The sequence below is a fragment of the Rhincodon typus genome, chromosome 44 (assembly GCF_021869965.1).
Source record: "Rhincodon typus isolate 14 chromosome 44, sRhiTyp1.1, whole genome shotgun sequence".
NCBI lineage: Eukaryota > Metazoa > Chordata > Chondrichthyes > Orectolobiformes > Rhincodontidae > Rhincodon > Rhincodon typus.
Genome location: NC_063375.1, coordinates 3,930,569 through 3,946,368, shown reverse-complemented (window position 1 = coordinate 3,946,368; position 15,800 = coordinate 3,930,569). Strand labels below are relative to the sequence as shown.

The 15,800-nt window shown below is 42.1% G+C and overlaps 1 protein-coding gene across 8 annotated transcripts in view; it reads right to left on the bottom strand.

Moving 5' to 3' along the window:
- Positions 1-15,743, bottom strand: part of LOC109921544 (histone H2B 7-like) — a 331,158-nt gene extending 315,415 nt beyond the window's left edge. For 7 of the 8 annotated variants that reach the window (XM_048619914.1, XM_048619910.1, XM_048619911.1 and 4 more), the window contains exon 1: positions 14,681-15,163. The gene's annotated coding sequence lies outside the window, so the exon portion shown is untranslated. Of the gene's footprint in view, positions 1-14,680 lie in introns of all 8 variants that reach the window. The other variant, XM_048619907.1, reaches the window with a different exon arrangement.
- Between the last annotated feature and the right edge of the window lie 57 nt (positions 15,744-15,800).

Below are 15,800 nucleotides of genomic sequence, written 5' to 3'. Positions count from 1 at the left end.
CTCATTAGTCTCTCTGTGATTGGTTAGTGTGGATCACAACGTGGATCTGCCACGATCTGCAATGAAATTTCAAACGCAAACCGAAATTTTGAACACGGATCAAACTCCGAGCTTTCTCTGAATTGTGAGATCCTAATCGCAATTTATTTCACATCTTTTGATAATGGTTTTCATTTCTCCTCCATTTAAAAATGTCATCACGTTAGCTGTCCAGTGACAGAATGCACTGAAATCTGACAGTGAGTGTTTCACTCCTGGAAATCATGGAACTACTCGACAATTGCATCATGCTTGAGGAAAATAGAGTTAGGGGATGTTCTGTCTTGCTTGTGTTTCTTTTCTACACACTCTGAAGTTTAAGGACATTATACCAGCATCTGCTCTGTCAACCCCCTTCAGTTTTCGTTTCCTCGAAAGGTTTGACGTCCTTCTTCAAATCTCCAATGAGTATCGGCCCAAAATATTCATACTTTCCTCAGAATACCTGCCGGTGTGTGTCGGTATCAGTTTTACTCCGATTACCTCAATGACAAATGAGAATTGACATACTATGACCGTGCCTTTTGCTTTCTACTGATTACACAAATTTTACTCTCTATCCATTAGGCTCTTCAATCAGTGTCAGCAGCTTTCTGCTAACATCTCAGTTCCTGAAATTTTACTTTGCACTTAATTAGTGTGGGTGTTATTTTGTGCATTTCGGTTTCTAGCAATAATTATTTTTCATGGATTTTCCCTGAACTTTATTTGTCGACACGTCAGTTGTATTCACACTGAACTGATTATTGTCATTTAAGAATATTTTGAACACCGTACCTTTTTTGCAAATTTTAATTGTGACAATCTCTTGTGTGTAGATGTGTTTTTTTTTTGTTTTATCACTATCAATGAGTCCCTGATTACACGTGAATGATATTGTGTTCAGAATTTCAGGTTAAGGGTTAGTTTATCTCTCATTATTGGCTGTGTAAAAATGGGAGTGCAGTTATCGATCTGTCATATCAGCTTCCACTGGGGGAAAGATTGATTATTATTCTCTCTCAATCTGTCCATCAGTTTCTGCTGACCGAATGTGAATGTGTAGTAATCAATCTGTACCAATGAGTTCCTCCACAGTGCTTGTTTGTGTAATTATCAGTCTAGCGCCGAAGCGCTCTCCTGTGTGAATGTGTAATTGTAGTTATCAATCTGTCGCTATCAGGTCTTTGCTAGGTAAGTGTGTGCGTGTATTTAACAATTTCTGCTGTGAATGAGTTTTTAGTTATCCGTGTGTTTATGTTTATCTCAACGCCTCGCTTTCGCTCTGTTTCTGCACTGGGAATATGGAAATGTATTTATTAATCTATCATGTGAACATGTAATTGTTATCATTAATGTGTCCCTGTCAGTTAGTGCAATTCAAGTGTGTGACCGTAATTATTAACTTGGCCCCCTTAGTTTCTGCTATGTGAATAATTGAGTTTAGTGATTGATCTGGACCTGTCAATTTCTGCCAGGTGCATGTGTGAGTGTCAATACATGCCTGTCAGATTCTTGTCTGAACATGTGAATGTAGTTATCAAACTGTACCTGTCAGTTAATTTGCTGTGAAACTGGGTGTGTTATTATCAATTTGCTCCTATCAGTTTCTGCATTGTGGATGAGTGCGCTTACTAATCTTTCTAGGACAGTTAGTGTTGTGTGAATGTATTTACCAATCTCTCCCTGCCAGTTTCTGAAATTTGAATGTGATTTTATTTATGAACCTGTACCTGTCAGGTTTTTGTTTTCTTAGCACTTTCAGTCTCTACCTGACAGATTCTGCTATTTCAACATTTGAGTTCAGTTACTGATCTGTGATGCCAGTTTCTGCTAGGTGAATGTTTGTTTGAGCACAATTATTCATTTGTACTTCATACATTCTGATATCTGTAATTGTAGTTATTAACCTGTTCTTGTTGGTATGTGCAATGTGAATGAGAGTGTACTTATTTGTCAGTTTCTGTCATGTGAGCATCTGAGTGTCATGAATCTATCCATGACTATTACTGCAATATGAGTGGTGTGACTAGTTATCAATACGTCCCTGTCAGTTTCTGCTGTGAGAAGATATGACTATGTAGTTATCCATCTAGCCCGTCAGTTTCTGCAATGTCAATTTGTATGTTTAGTTTTCTGCTCAATGAGTGTGTGTGAGAGAGTGTGCATGTGTAGGTATCAATATGTAGCTGTCAGATTCTGCACTGTTGATATGAATGTAGTTATCAAACTGTACCTGTCAGTTCATGCTGTGTGACACTGGGAGGGTTGTTACCAAGCTGTTCCTGTCAGTTTCTGCTGTATGGATATGCAAAGTTAGTAATCAATATGTGCCTGTGAGAATCAGCTTGTGAAAATTAGTGTAGTTATCATACTCTACCTGACAGTTTTTTTTTTGTAAAGTCTGTGGATATTTGAACGCAGTTATAAAACTGGACCTGTCAGGTTATGCTGTGAAACTGGAGTGTTATTATCAATCTGTTCTTTTGTGTTTCTACGATGTGGATATGAGTGTGTAGTTATCATTCAGGTCCTGTTAGTTTGATATGTGAGCATAGTTATTAATGTGTACATATCAGTTTTTTTATAATGTGAATTTGTGAATGTTGTTTAAGCAAACTTTACCTGTTAGTTTTGCTATGTCAATATGTGAGTGTCATCATCAATCTGTTTTTTGCCTGTTTCTGCAATGTTAGTCAGTGAGCAGAGGTATCAATACATGCTGGTCAGTTTCTATTTGTCAAAGTGGCTGAACTCTCTGACAGCCAGTAATATTCTCCGTGAGGGTGTGATTTGTTATGTGGTAGTTATTATTAGGGTGATTAAATGCAGATTAGATTCAGTTCCTGAGTGCATATTTTTGGATGAGTATTCAGTCTATTCATCTTCAAAAATGGTGTAAACGTCAATGGGCTGTGAATGTTGAAATGTGACGTTGTTGACTTGCTCACCGAGCTGGCTTGTTTTTATTCAGATGTTTCGTCACCATGCTAGGTGACATCATCAGTGGAGCCTCTGAAGCAATGTTATTCTACTCCGCTTGGAATTTATACTGTCTGGTCCGTTGTGGTGAGTACTGTCATTTCGGTTTTGAGCTGTATGTGTTTATATACGGGGTCCAATTCTATATGTTTGTGTGGAGAACCATGCCTCTAGGAATTTCTCTGCGTGTCTGTGCTTGGCTTGGGCTACTATGGTTACTTTGTCCAACAAAAACAAATTTGCTGGAAAAGCTCAGCAGGTCTGGTAGCATCTGTGAAGTTAAAAACAGAGTTAACGTTTCGGGTTCGGTGACCCTTCCTCAGAACCAGTTACTGCTGAGCTGCTGAGCTTTTCCAGCAACTTTTTTTGTTCCTGATCTACAGCATCCATAATTATTTCAGTTTTTATATGGTTACTTTGTCCCATTTCAACTGATGGCCTTCATTGTCTGAATATACGATATATTCAGACAATGAAGGCCATCGTATATGCAGACAATGAAGGCCATCAGGTTAACTGGCACAAAGTAACCATAGTAGCCCAAGCCAAACATAGACACACACGGGAATTCCTAGAGGCATGGCTTTCCGTCCATACTTCAATCATCAAACATATAGAATCGGACCCCATATATAAACCCATACAGATCAAAACAGGAAATGATAGTACTTACCATAACGGACCGGACAGTATAAATTCCACGTGGAGTAGAATGACATGGCTCCACTGATGATGTCAACTAGCATGGTGCTGAAACGTCTGAACAAAAACAAGCCAGCTCAGCGGGCAAGTCAACAATCTTATCTACTACCCGAGCTGCAGATCTTTGCCAAACTTTAAATGTTAAAATTTGTTGATAATGGGCAGGTATGCATTGTGAATGGTGAAAAAAAAACAATTAACTTGTATTTCCTCTGTGTTGTTTGAGCATATCTCGCTGGAAATTGACCTCAATGTGTGTCTAATTCAATCTGCTCCGTGACTGTGGGAAGGATGTTCTCTGATCTGACAGTGGTAACATACCTGCTGTTTGTTAGAAGCAGTTGGTCACACTTGGCTTTGTACCGAGGAAATATTACTTTGTCTTAGACCTTCAAGTATTTAGCTGGAGGAAGACAGAAGAGAAACCTCCTGTAAATCAACATCAGCCAAGTTTGATAATATTTAACTAATCAATGCAATGTTCAGTTAATAATCGTTATGATATTTTATTTCAAGCCAGGAATTTGAACAGAACTGTGTCTGATTCCACTCTTGCTCTAACCTGCTCCTTGTCTGGTGATTTTTCTATTTGTTAATTCCATACCAATTGAGTGGAGTCCAGAAACTAACCAACAGGTGTACAGTTCCATGAATGGGACTACCCGATGCAAGCGGGTCTGTGGATATGAGTTTAGTTATTGATCTATTCACGTCAGTTCCTACTTGGTGAATGATAACTACACTCGCACACAATCTAAGCCTTTGTTAAATTACTTCTGTACTTACACAGCAGAGATTGATAGGGACAGATTGATATAGAACTATAGATCCATTGAAACGATATAGCACAGGAGAGGGCTAATTGGCCTATCTTGTCCATTCCAACTCACTGACAACTAGATGGCCATTCTAATCCCACGTTCCTGCACACAGCCCATAGTCCTGCAGCTTAAAGCACTGTTAGTTTCTGCAATGTCAATGTATTGATCAATTTATCGTCTTAGTCTCCGTTTTGTGGATGTTTGTAATTGTAGTTATCTATTTGTACCTGTCAACTTTTTCTCTATGAATATTTGAATGTAGTTATCCATCTCTACCTGTGAAAATCCAAATCAGTTATTAATATGTACCTGTCAGTCTCTACAATTTGAATGTCCAAGTTTAATTACCAGCCTAACCCTGTCAGTTTCTGCTCTGTTAAGGTGAGAGCGTCAATACTAATCTGTACCTGTCAGTTTTTGGTTTATGTGTGAATGCATTTATCAATATATACCTGTCAGTTTCAGCCAATGTGATTGTAGTTATTAATCTATGCTTGTCAGATTCTGCTATGTGAATGTAACTGTCATTTTAAGTCTTTACTTGTCAGTTTTGTAATGGCAACAAGTGATTATTAATCAATATGTCCCTGTCAGTTGCTGCAATGAGAATGTGTGACTGTGGTTATCAACCTGCATTAATCAATCAATCTGTCCATGCCACTTACTGGTATGTGAATACACATGTGTAGTTATCAATCTGTACCTGTCAGTTTCAGCGCTGAGAGTGGGTGTATGTGCCGATCAGTCTCTGCAATGTGCTCATGTTAGTGTATTTATCAATCTTTCCCTATCATTTTCTGCTCTCTGAATCGGAGAGTTTATTTATCAATCTGTAACTGTTAGGTTTTGGTTTTGTGAATGTATATATCAATCTGTGCCTGTCTGTTTTTGCTATGCGAGTGAGAGTGTTGTTATCGGTCTCTACCTGTCAGTTTCTGCTGCGTTTATCTGCGAATGTAGGTTCGATCTGTTCCTGTCAGACTTTGCTATGCGTGTGCGTCCCTGATCGATTCCACTCTGAGTATAGAAGCAACTGTTCCTGTCAGTCTCTGCAATATGAATGTGTGATGTATTGATCAATCTTTCCCTGTCAATTTCTGCTCGGTGAATGAGAGAGTGTTATTATCAGTATATACATGTGAGATTCTGTCCTGTGAATATTTGAGTGTCTTTATCAAATTTTGGATAAATTTTAGAGATGGATAACTACATTCAAGTTTTGTCAGAAAATGTTCTCTGCGTATGAGAGTGCATCTATCAGTTTCTGCAATGTGAACACATGAGCGCAGGTTTATATCTATGCCCATCAGTTTCTGCCAAATCAGTATGAGTGCAGTTCTCTGTACCTGTCAGATTCTGCTGTGTGAAATTGAGTGTAACTGTGAAATTGTATCTGTGATTTCATGCTGTGTGATGTGGGAGTGTTATTATCCATTTGTTCCTGTGAGTTTGTCATGTGACTGAGTGTAATTACCAACCTTTCCCTGTTAGTGTCTCCTCTACATATGAGAAAGTACTTCTTAATCTGTACCTGTCAGTTTTTGCTATTTGAATAGGTGTGTAGATATCAACCAATACCTGGCAGTTTGAGCAATGAGAATGTGAGTGTTGCTATCAGTCTCTAACTTTCAGTTTCAGCTATTTCAGTAGGAGTTTAGTTATCAATCTGTACCTGTCTGATTCTGCATTATGAATATGTAAATGTAGTTATCATTCTGTACCAGTCAGTTTCTGCTTGGTGAATATGAGTGTATTTATCAATCATTCCTTGTCAGTATGTGTGTTGTGAGTACGTGAATGAGGTTATCCATTTCTGCTGTGTGAATATAGAAACATAGTTATTAATCTCTACCTGTCAGATTCTGCTCTGTGAATGAGTGCTGTTATTAATCTGCCTTTGCTATGCGAACATCCAAATCGAGTTATCAATATGGACATGTCAGTTTCTGCAATACAAATGCATGCATCTGTTACCCAACCTATCACTAAGTTTCTGGTCTATGTAAGTGGAAGTTTCAACATTAATACGTTGCTGTAAGTTTCTGGTTTGGTAATGTCTGAATGCCTTTGTCAATATATACGTCAGTTTCTGTGATGTGAATGTGTGAGTACAGTTATCAATTTATGATTGTCAGTTTCTGCTCTGTGAATATGAGAGTGGTGGTTATCATCTGTAGCTGTCAGTTTCTGCTACATGAATGAATGAGTGTAGTTGTCAACCTGTTCCTGTCAGTTTGTGCTGTGAATGTGTCAGTGTAGCTATCAGTCTGTATCTGTCAATTTCTGCAAGGTGAATGTGATAGTGTAGTTATCGATATGTACCTGTGAGATTCTGCTCTGTGATTATTTGAGTATATTTAGCAAACTGCACTTGATTGTTTTTCTTTCTCTGTGCATATGAGAGTATAGTTGTCAGTCTTTACCTGTTAGTTTGTGCTGTGGGAATGTTCTTGTCAGTGTCTGCAAGATGAGTATAGTTATCAATCTGTGCCTGTCATTTTCTGCTATCTGAATATAAGACTGCAGGTATCAATCTATGCATTTCAGTTTCTGCTATGTCAATATATGAGCTTGGTTTTTCATCTTTACTTGTCAGTTCCTGCTATGTGAGTGTGTGGGTGCAGCTATTAATATATCCCTGAATGTTTCTGTTTCTGAAAATGCAAACATGTTCATTAAATCATACCTGTCATTTTCGGACATGCGAATATGAAAATGTAGTTTTCAGTCTGTAACTGTCAGTTTCTGTTCTGTGAATGAGTGTGTTTGTGAATCTTTACCAGTGAGTTTGTTATATGAATATGATTGTCATTATCAATCTGTGCCTTGTAAGTTTCTCCTCAGCAAACATTCTTGTGTAATTATTAGCCTATACCTGGAAAGTTTCTGCTCTGTGAATTATTAATTATCAATTCATTAGTTATTACCCTCTGCCCATAAGTTTCTGGTTTGCTGATGTGTGAATACATTTATCAATCTGTACATGCCAGTTTTTGCAACATGAATGTGGGCATACAATTATCAATCTGTTCCTGTCAGTAACTCTTCTGTTCATTATAAGTGCAGTTGTTGATCTATTCTGTCACTTTCAGCTCCATGAATTTGAAAATGTAGTCATCAAGCCACACCTGTGAAGTTCAGCTATGTGACTACAAATGATATTATCTCTGGACTATTAATCCAGAGATCCAGGTAATTATCAAATCATGGCAGATGGTGGAATTTTAATTCAACAATAATCTGAAAATAAGGTTTTTCTACCAATTCTCCCGGGGGGAGGGGGGGTGGAAATATCTGGTCCTCTAACATCCTTTTGGGAAATCTGCCATCCTTACCTGGTCTGGCTTAGATGTGATTCCAAACCCACAGCAATGTGATGGGAACTTAATTGCCCTCTACTATTAGTGATAGTCAGTGACACACACATCCCATGAATGAATTTTTTTAAAAAAGGAAACAATTGGGAATGCAGTTATCAATCCGTCCCTGCCGGTCTCTGCTTTGTGAATGTGAGTAAAGTTATCATTCTGTACCTGTCACAAGATGGATAAAGGAGAAGATAGGTGGAGTGGAGACAGACAGGTCAAAGAGGTGGAGTTGGATCCAGTAAAGTTGAATGTAGGTGAGGAATTAGGGAGGGGATAGGTCGGTCCAGGGAGGACGGACAGGTCAAGGAGGCGGGGTGGGGCTTGAGTTGGGAGGACAGGTTAGGGAGGCAGGTACGAGCTGGGCTGATTTTGGGATGCGGTCGCGGGAGGGAAGATTTTGAAGCTTGTGAAGTCCACATTGATACCATTGGGCTGCAGGGTTCCCAAGCGAAATATGAGATGCTGTTCCTGCAACCTTCGGGTGGTATTGTTGTGGCACTGGAGGAAGCCCAGGATGGATGTGTCATCCGAGGAGTGGGAGGTGGAGTTGAAATGGCTCACGACTGGGAGGTGCAGTTGTTTGTCGCGAACTGAGTGTAGGTGTTTCACAAAGCGGTCCCCAAGCCTCTGCTTGGTTTCCCTGATGTAGAGGAGGCCACAACAGGAAAAGTGGATGCAGTATACCACATTAGCAGATGTGCAGGTGAACATCTGTTTGATGTGGAAGGTCTTCTTGGGGCCTGGGATGGGGGTGAGGGGGGAGGTGTAGGGGTAGGTGTAGCACTTCCTGCAGTTGCAGTGAAAAGTGCTAGGTGTGGTGGGGCTGGTGGGGAGTGTGGAGCAGACAAGGGAGTCATAGACAGAGTGGTCCCTCCAGAAAGCAGATAAGGATGGGGAGGGAAAAATGTCTTTGGTAGTGGGGTCGGATTGCAGATGGCGGAAGCGTCAGACGATGATGTGTTGGATCCGGAGGTTGGTGGGGTGGTACGTGAGGATGAGGGGGATTCTGTTTTGGTTATTATTGCGGGGAGGGGGTGTGAGGGATGAGTTGTGGGAAATGCGAGAGACACGGTCGAGGGCATTTTTGACCACTGTGGTGGGGAAGTTGCAGTCCTTGAAAAACAAGGACATCTGGGATGTCAGGAGTGGAATGCCTCATCTCGGCAGCAGATGTGGTGGAGGCAAAGGAATTGGGAATAGGGGATGGCCTTTTTGCAGGAAGGTGGGTGAGAGGAGGTGTACTCTAGGTAGCTGTGGGATTCGGTAGGCTTGAAGTGGATATTGGTTTCCAGGTGGTTGCTAGAGATGGAAATAGAGAGGTCCAGGAAGGGGAGAGAGGTATTAGAGATGGGCCAGGTGAACTTAAGGTTGGGGTGGAAGGTGTTGGTGAAGTGGATGAACTGTTCAAGCTCCACGTGGGAGCACGAGACAGTGCCAATACAATCATATAACGGAGGAAGGGGGATGGGGCCAGTGTAGCTATGGAAGAGGGATTGTTCCATGTATCCTACAAAGAGGCGGGCATAGCTTGGGCCCATGCAGTTACCCATGGCCACCCCCTTTGTCTGTAGGAAGTGGGAGGAATGGAGGGAGAAGCTGTTAAGGGTAAGGACGAGTTCAGCTAAGCGGATAAGGGTGTCAGTGGAGGGGGGCTGGTCGGGCCTGTGGGACAGGAAGAAGCAGAGGGCCATTAGGCCACCTGCATGGGTAATGCAAGAATATAGGGACTGGGTGTCCATGGTAAAGATGAGGTGTTGGGGACCAGGGAATCGGAAGTTTTGGAGGAGCTGGAGGGCATGGGTGGTGTCACGGACGTAGGTGGGAAGTTCCTGGACCAAGGGGGAGAAAATGGAGTCGAGATAAATGGAGATGAGTTCAGTGGGGCAGGAGCAGGTGGAGACAATGAGTCGACCAGGGCAGTCAGGTTTGTGGATTTTGGGAGAGAGATAGAAATAGCTCCTTGTCTCGCCTTCTTTCCCACTTTTGCCTTGACTGGATTCTTAGGGAGTTTAGAGGAGCCGGAGACCCCCTGGCCCTTGACCAGAACCAGGGAGCCTTTCGCCAGACACCTCTTGATAGCCATCCTGATCTGTGCATTTTGCTTCTCCACATTGACCCCGCTTCTCTGCAGAGCCTTCTTTATAGCGGCCAGAGACGTCCCCTTCCGATCGCTGCTCTCCCCGACAATCTTCACAATCCGCTCGCCCGGGACCGGCTGTTTTTTTTTCTTGGGAGTCTTGGCTTGAGTGCTGGCGGAGGCTGGAGGAGCCGTTTTGGCGGTTGCACTGTCGCTCATGTCGGGAACTCTGCCCTAAATCTCTCTCTGTCAGACTGAACTGGGTCAGCAACGAAGCTGCTGGTGGCGGCACTGAGCAACTTAACGGCAGCGAGGGGACGGCGCGGAAACAACCTGCCCTCAGCTCCCTGCTCTTGCTGCTCTCTGTGTTTCCCTCTCGGCCGAAACTCTACAATTCCGCATCTCCAGGGAGCCAGGCTCGATCGCCCCTGACCCTGACACGGGAAGGTTTGCGGCCAAAAGGTTTTCACTCGAATTAACGGCTGCTGCACTGATCGCACTCTCTGAGCTAAGCGCTGCCATTATCGTCACTTTTAGACTGAAATCTTGAAATCAACAAATACATTGCCTTGAATTCTATTTTTGGGGTTTGGTGGGGGAGCAGGGGATAAGGTAAATTGAAAATCTTTTCGATTTGCACAAGAGAGACGCGAAAATATGAAATGTCCGGACACACAAACACAATAACATTAGACTAACCCGCCCGCCCTTTTCCTACCGTCTCTCCAACCCAATATTCACATCCACATCCACACAGTCACAGGCCAGAAATATCCCGAAATATAAATGTGGAAGGACATAATTTATTTTCATTTCAGCCTTTGCTCCGGTATCCAGAGAGTTAGTTGTAGTTTTTCTCCTCAGTAACTGTTAAACTCCCTGACGCTTACGCGCCGGAGATTCGCTCTTCTCCTGATTCAGCTGCAAGAGCCAATCATCTGGTTTGAACCAATATTGATCACCCAGATCTGTATTTTTCATTCCGGTGACAATACTGGGAGTCTGTTCTGGGAGTCAACAGACATAGAAACATAAGTAATAGCAACTTGCCCGAACCAATCGATCCTTCAAATCTGGGAGTCTGTTCTGGGAGTCAACAGACATAGAAACGTAAGTAATAGCAACTGGCCCGAACCAATCGATCCTTCAAACCTGGGAGTCTGTTCTGGGAGTCAACAGACATAGAAACGTAAGTAATAGCAACTGGCCCGAACCAATCGATCCTTCAAACCTGTCCCCCCACCCATCATGTAAATAGCAGATCATCCAACTCAAAAGCCTGTGTCAGTTTTTCTCTGATATAGCGTCATATAGCAAGGGTACAGACCCTTCAGTCCAACTAGTGCATGCCGAATATAATGCCAAACTAAACTAGTTCCACCTATCTGTCCCTGTCCTATTTTCTTTCAAACCGATCATATTTATGTACTTATCGAAACGTCATTTTAATGTTGTAATTGTAGCCACATAGACCATTTCGTCAGAAGGTTCATTCCACATGCGTCCCTGCTCTATGTTAAAAAAAAATGCCCCTCGTATTTATTTTTAAATCTCTCTCCTGTCACTTTAAAATTGGCCACCCTGGTCTTCAATTGCTCCCATGCCAGGCAAAAGACAACTACCATTAAGTCTGTCTCACCCCCCCTCATTATTTTTTAAACTTCTGTAAGGTGACTTCTCAACATCCTACTCTCCACTGAAAGAAAAGGTCCCAGCTTATCCATCCTTTCTTTATAATTCGAACCTTACATACACGAAAAATACTGGTGAATCTCTTCTGAACCCGCTCCACTTAATAATATCTTTCCTCTAACTGGCCGACAAGAACTGGTCACAGTATTCCAGAAGTTCCCTCACCAATATCCTTTACAACCTCAATGTGACTTCCCAACTCTTAAATTAAAAGGACTGAGCAACGAAAGCAAGCGTGCCAAACACCTTCTTAACCATCCTGTTTAGATGTGATGCAGACTTCAAAGAATTCTGGGTCCCTCTGTTCTACAACACTACCCAAGGCCCTACCATTAATTGTATAAGGCCAACCCTTGTATGTTGCACCAAAATGCAAAACGTCACATTTATCCAGATTGAACTCCATCTGCCAATTTGCAGCCCATTGACCGATTTTTATCAAGATCACCTTGTAATCTTAGAAAACCTTCTCCACTCACTACTATGCTACCAACTTTGTTATCATCCACAAATCTGCTTACCATCCCTTCTATATTCTCATTCAAATCATTTGTATAAATGATGAACAAAAGAGGACACAGTACCAATCCTGTGGAACACTGCTGGTGGCAGGCCTCCAGTCCGAAAAGCAACCCTCCACCCTCACTCTCTGTCTCTTGCCATTATACCTTGATCTCATTTGGCCACAAGTGCTACACCCAACTCTTTTTTGAAATCATACAATGCATTGGACGTGCCTGATTTCTGAGGCACAGAATTCCACAGGCACACCACTCTCTGAATGAAGAAAATTCTCACTTTCTCAACCCTAAATGGCCAATCCCATCTCCGAAACATATAACTCCTACCATCAGGAACATTATTTCTGCATTTATACTGTCCAGGTCTGCCAGTGTCTTACAGATTTCTAAGAGAATCCCTCATTCTTCTGAATTTAAGCACATATATTCACAACCAATTCAACTTCTCCTTCCATCACAGCGATCTGCCCATTAAAACTACCTTCATAGTTACACCATCCTTCCTCAGATAAAGTGGCCAAACCTGCTCTCAGTATTATAGGTATTATCTCATACATACCTTGTTAAATTGTCACAATTCATCTTTCCTCCTGTACCCAAATTCTCTCTCCACGAAGGTCAGCAGACCAGTTGCCTTCCTCATTGCCTGCTGCACCTGCATGCTTACTTTCAGTGATTGGTTTATGAGGGCACCCAGGTCTCGTTGCAAATTCCACTGTGTCCACTTATCGACATTCAGAAAATGACCTGCCTTCCTTTTGTTTTGCTACCAAAGTGCTACCTTACATTTATCCACATTATACAGTGTCTTAGATGGATTTGCCCACTGACTCGACTTCTTCACAAACAATGCATCCTCTTTCAGAGCTGACCATCCAATCCAATTTTGTCCCATCAGTATATATGGAGATAGTACTAAACTAAATCATTGTGAATATATTGTGAACAGCTTTGATCCTAAAACTGAATCTTGCCATGACCCCTCGTCACTGCTTGCCATTGAGAAAAAGATCCATTCATTCCCTTTGTGTTTCCTCTTATCCAACTATTTTTTTTTTAAAAATGTCATTCTCAAAGCTCTACACCAATTCCATTTTCTTGATTTTAACACGTTAATAACTGATGTGGGATTTTGTTAAAAAAAAGCTTTTGTAAATTAAAGTTAACACCTCACTTTATCATCTTTATTCCAGTAGAGTTGTCAGGATGGGAACATAGAAGAGTACAGCACGGGAACGGGCCTTTCAAATCCATGCTGACTCTGTCTGATCCTGACATTTTATCCCAAATTATCTGCAATAAAATACTCTTTTTCCTGCAGTTTGACTGGTGTAAAATTCCAAGTTTTATCTCTACTTCCCTTTTCAAATAGACTGCTTACATTAGGTACCCTCCAATCTTTGGAAATCATTGTAGAGCCTATAGAGGTTTGGAACATGATTAGCAATACATCCACTATTTCGAAGGGTACTGTGTTAAGTGCTCTGGGACATAATTATCAGTCCCTGGTATTTCCCAGGCTTCAATCCTGTCAATTTTCCCAACAAAATTTACTGAATAATACTGATTTAATTCAGTTTCTCTCTCTCACTAAATTCTGTTTCCACCAACATTCCTGGTGTGTTATAACAAGGTGTAGAGCTGGATGAACACAGCAGACCAAGCAGCATCAGAGGAGCAGGAAGGCTGACGTTTCGGGCCTAGACCCTTCTTCAGAAATGTGTTCTTCTTTGTGAACATTGAACAACACTAATTATTCAGTTGGATAGCCATTTGTTTAATTGCGCATAATGGACTTCCCTCTTTTTGATTGTAAGTGACCTACATTTGTATTTCCCAACCTAGTTTTATTTCCATTCTCCCCTGACAAATTTATCAATACATTAACAGTTTTTGAATGGCTACTGCAAGCTTACTCTTTTCCTCATTTTCTCTTTCGTAATGAACACATTTTTTCCTTCTTTCCTGATTTTGAAATGTTCTGCCGCTTCAGGGACTTTTTTTTCTTTCAAGTTCTTTTTCTTCTCAATTTGTACGCCTCTTCCGTGGATCAAAAACTGTGTTGAACAGCCATCTTAAACTACAGTTTTGTGAACTGGAAAAAGAGCACCTTCCATACTCACGAATCCATTCATTTCAAAGCATTTGGGCAGCTGATATGGAGGAACACCACCTTGATATAGGGCAAATTCCCCTCCAAGCCAACCACCATCCTAACTTAGAAATATATCCCCTTTCCTTCACTGTCGTTCGATCAAGACCCTGGAACTCCCTGCTAACGGTATTGTGGGCAAAACATAGACTACAATTGTTCTAGAATGCGACTCTAGAAAGCACCACCTCAAGCGTCATCTCAAGGGGAGCAACTAGGGGCGGGCAATAAATGCTGGGCCCGGCCAGTGACATCCACGTTCCAGGAGTGAGTAAATAAAAAAAAAAACACCTGGGGTCTTTTGTTGAGGTACCCCGTTTATCACAAGGTTTCTGTCTGCAGCTTACCTGAGACTCCAAACTGGTATTTGCATCGCGTTCCAGAGATGTTATTACACGCTTCTGGTCCGGGTGTAACTTTAGCACGGTCCTCCTGAAACAGAAATGGGGACACTACCTCTGCGCCGTAAGACTCCCTCCAACAGTTACATTCTGCCTTCGTAATAATGTCCCCTTTATCCTTTCGCTCTGTATGTTATTTTCACAGAGTAAATATGAGACGAAGTTCAGCAGGATTGAATACTACAGTTAACATGAGATCAAACGTGATGTTATTGAACGGTGGAGCACAATAAATGGGCCGAATGGCCGTCAGCTTCACCGCTTGCCCATTAGAAAGTGAGAGAGGCAAGGGAGGCAGATATTAACATGACCCGGGAATGAGCACCATTGGAGCTTCATCGACGGCCTTTACCTCAGTTTCAAACGTTCTCTGCCCTTTCTCCCACAGTCCCCAGTTGCTTTGCTCAAACTGGGAACGAAGCGAATTGGGGAAATGACCAATTGACGTTTGTTTCTGGGAATCATTGGAGAAAGCAGCACATGCGCGATGCTGGCCTCATCCCCAATGCAGCTTTGTTGCTGACTGGAGGAGCGCATGCGTGAGCCCCTCCCCCAGCGCTGCCATTGAGGAGAATTGACTTAGTGAGTGGAAGAAGTTTGTTTGAAACAGACCGCAATGAAGAATCAGCGCCCAGGGAAGCGAGAGAACAGCAGGCTTCTTCGAACGGCACATCGAGATGTGAGCCTGCGACACAGAGAGGGGCTCCGAGACCGGCATTGATTCGGGCTCAGTTCGGGGAGAACCCGGGGCTGTTTGTCAGAGGCCGAGCGGAGCAGGAACTGGTCCCGGAACTTGGAGTGAGCGGCCTGAGCGTGCAGTGTGTGGGCCTGCTGAGGGAGACACAGCAACAAGAAGCTGCTGGTGGTCATTTTTGTGGTTTTTCATTCTCTAAACATTAATGGATATTCATCGATTAGCTTCTGTTTCACGTTGTTTGTTGCGAATTTGCATTGAATCGTGAAAAAAAAGGTATTTCCAAATGTGTTAATCCAGTAAAGGAAAAACATAGCAGTCGCCGGGTTAAAAGTCTCAAGTGAAATATTTGAAATAGTGCCTGTTGTTTTT